The sequence below is a fragment of the Olea europaea genome, unplaced genomic scaffold (genome assembly GCF_002742605.1).
Source record: "Olea europaea var. sylvestris unplaced genomic scaffold, O_europaea_v1 scaffold1289, whole genome shotgun sequence".
NCBI lineage: Eukaryota > Viridiplantae > Streptophyta > Magnoliopsida > Lamiales > Oleaceae > Olea > Olea europaea.
In genome coordinates this window covers 129,469-132,860 of record NW_019230349.1, presented here as the reverse complement: position 1 = coordinate 132,860, position 3,392 = coordinate 129,469, and the positions used below count along the sequence as shown (strand labels likewise).

The 3,392-nt window shown below is 30.6% G+C and overlaps 1 long non-coding RNA gene across 1 annotated transcript; it reads left to right on the top strand.

The window, feature by feature from the left end:
- The first annotated feature begins 269 nt into the window (after positions 1-269).
- On the top strand, positions 270-2,595 carry LOC111374779. The gene is made up of 3 exons (XR_002699204.1): positions 270-496; positions 1,525-1,546; positions 2,365-2,595. It is a non-coding gene; the product is annotated as an uncharacterized LOC111374779 (long non-coding RNA).
- Positions 2,596-3,392: the final 797 nt, after the last annotated feature.

The following is a 3,392-nucleotide window of genomic DNA, read 5'->3' as shown; positions in this document are numbered from 1 at the left end:
CATTGCAAAAAGTATTCTTTTGCAACGATCAAAAAACATTGCAAACAGCCTAACTTTTTGCAACTTTTTCCATATTTTGCTACTTTTTTTAGTGTTGCAAAATATAATTTTTTGCAATATTCAAAAAACGTTGTCAAAAGTCTAAAATTGGGTTACTAATCCATTGGTAAATAATATTCCCCTTTAAAAATTTTAATCCCCTCTTAAAATTTCACTACAATCCAAAATTTTCATTTTTCCTCTCTCAAACAATTGCCCACTTTATACACCACAAATTGAACCCCTAACCTCACATGCGCACTGCCTCCATCACACCCTCCATCTCTCTTGCTAAAACTCATCCATTCTCTTTCTTTGGCCCAATAAAGGAAATAATTTCTCACTTTTACATACCTATTTTTTTGAACTATAGCCACAATAGCTTGGAGGCGTCAAATGCTATATTTCGGGCACTGCGAATTCCAAGCTTTCTGCTATTCTGGTCTTTGATGATCTGGTACGTATTTTCTTAAATATTTGATTGTGGGTATTTTAAAGTTTCTATCTTGTGTTGATTTATTGTTCCTTCTGTAGAGTTTTTATATTATTTTTCATTTTTTACTAAATACAAGTGGTATAAATTATTTATATTTTTGAATGTGTGTGTCAGTTCTAGGTTCCATTTGGTAGAGTTTCATTTGGCCTAGGTTTGTGTATAATAAAATGGTTTATTATCACAACAAGATTTCATTTTTGTTGCATATTTCAATTGGGTTTTCTTATTTAAGTGTTGTTTGTTTGCAGGCTAAATGAAAAATAATACACTCGTAATTATAATTTCACAGCCTAGTAGGAAAGGTTTTGTTTATTTTCATTATTATGGGATTTTGGTGTTGCAAAGCTTGTATCTTTACTGCTGAATATAGTATTAATGATTTTTAAGGCATCTTAACTTCTATTCATGTTCTGTTTTTTCTTGGGCTTAGAAGTTAACAAACATTTTTTTTAGATGCCAAGCTAGTTGCTTTCAAGCTACTCATCTTGCATATGCGACTTGAATATTGTCATGCCTCTAGCAAAATTGTTTTTCTTATTTAAAATCATTTCACACTTTTTTTTTTCATTTACTTATCTTCCTTTAAATAAAGAAACCGATTGAAGGTGATCCAAGTATTTGAGAACTGAAGCGAGGATGATGATTAGCATTACGTGAAGCAAGTTCCTTTCTATATTTTATTTATTACGAGAGCAAAAACAATTCTCTCTTTTTGTGGCTCAAATTAAAGAAGCCTCCCTTCTATTCAAGAGCTAAATCTACTCCCGGAAAGTTTGATTATGTTTGTTTAAAAGATGGATCTTAATCTCTTCACCCTAAGGGAAGCTGTACTTAATTAGAATATAGTTTTCACACAGTCTTTTGGCTAATTTTCAGAAACTAAAAGGGGATATAGGTTTACTGTAAGAGGCGGGGGTGGATATTATAGAAATAAATATTTACTTTTATTTTTACATTCTTATTTTTCTCATTTGGTTTGATCTATGCAGGATATGAAGCTCCTAACTTGAGGTACTTAATCTCTATTTTCTTCTTAATTTAGGATAAGATTTTACTCCTATGTACTTGTTATTATAGAACTTATTCATTTTACAGATGTTTCTACCCTGTTCTAGGCGTATGGTTGATATCCTTGTGTACCTAACTTGCTAGATTCCTACATGACCATGTCAAATTAATGTAAAGCCATATAATGTTGAGATTCTAACTTCCTAGCTTCTTGAGCTGGGATTTGATAGTGGTCGTAGGATCTTTAATGGAATCAGAGGTGGTTTTAATAGGCTTGGTTTTGTTCTTAGCAGAATCAGAAGGAAGTTTAATAAGCTTGGATCGGTTCTTGATTGAAGCAATATTGGATTTAATGAGCTTGGTTTGGTTCTTGGATAAAATTGCATTAGATTTAATAACCTTGGCTGTATTTTTTGAGGAAGTCGTCTTCTTCTACCTGTAACATTGATTTTCTATGAAAACTTTTTGGTATTCTTGTTCTCACGCTCTCCCCATTTTCGGAAAATTGGATTCAATATTAACCAGCTGTGATCTCTGTAATATTTTTGTTGTAAGCTCAAAATTCAAACAGATTGCTGTTGGGGAATTATTTAATGGGGAATTTTACTAGACATTCCCTATTCCTTTTTTCTTTTGTAGAAAGCATTACGTGATAACTTCTTTGAACATAAAACTATACTCATTTCTAAGGTTTTGAAGTGGTCATTTTGGACAATGGGATCCTGCACACACAGAAACATTTGTTCATTCAAGTTTTCTGGTTATTTGTGATGAGTTATGAATGATTTCCTGGTATCTATCTTTATCTTCTTTTTTCGTAGGCCAGGACCGATACTAAAGGCACAGCTTGTATCAAAGATTGCTGAGAAGAAAATTAAAGAGGCTGATGCGGGTAATTTTACTAATTACTTAGTTTGTGGTTTTTTATTTTTTTTATTATTATTATTATTTTGTATTGGATTTTTAGGTGTTTTGGAATTTTGGATCTGGATTTTGTACGAATATTGTTACATTTTGGAGTTCAATTAATAATGATTATTGAAGTTATTTGATATAGTTATCTTCTATTATATTTTGTGGTTGATATATGTAAATCACTGTACAAATAAAAAAATGAAAATTTTGCCAAAAAATGTAAAATAACCTACAGCAACATTTGAAAAAAGTTACAAAAAATAAGGAAAAATCATAGATAACGCTCAAAAAAGCGCTGTTAAAAAGTTATTTATAACTTAAAACGTTGCATAAAGTTATTCACAACATGAAGAAAATGTTGTGAAAAAGATATTCACAACAAATAAAAATGTTGCAAAAAGGTTATTCGCAACACGAAAAAACACTACAAAAAGGTTATTCACAAGGCGTAAAAAAGTGGCAAAAAGGTTTTTCGCAATGCGAAAAAAATGCTGCAAAAAAAAGCTTTCTGCAACAAAAAAAAAAATATTGCCGTATCCTTCACTCTATGGAAACAGCGAGGTTTGCATCGATTTTTTGCAACTTTTTTTGCAAAAGGCAATTTTTGTTATAGTGTCAAGAGGGACTAAATACATGTTGTACTTTTTCCCCCTGGACCAAAGTTTTGTTCAATAGGATTTTCCTGGCAAAGTTTTTAATGAGACAACTTTTATAACGTACTAAAAATAATAATGTACTCTTTTTCTTTAATTAAGATTTTCTCCCATGGTTTTTCGTAATAAATTTTTAATAAGGCATTTTTTATATAATGATGTCCTTAAACTAAAAGACATTTATCCTCAACCTAAAAGACATTTATCCTCAAAATAATACTTTGATATAAAAAAGACTCTTGAAGAAATCAACAAGAGTTATTTTTCAAATCATCATGGTA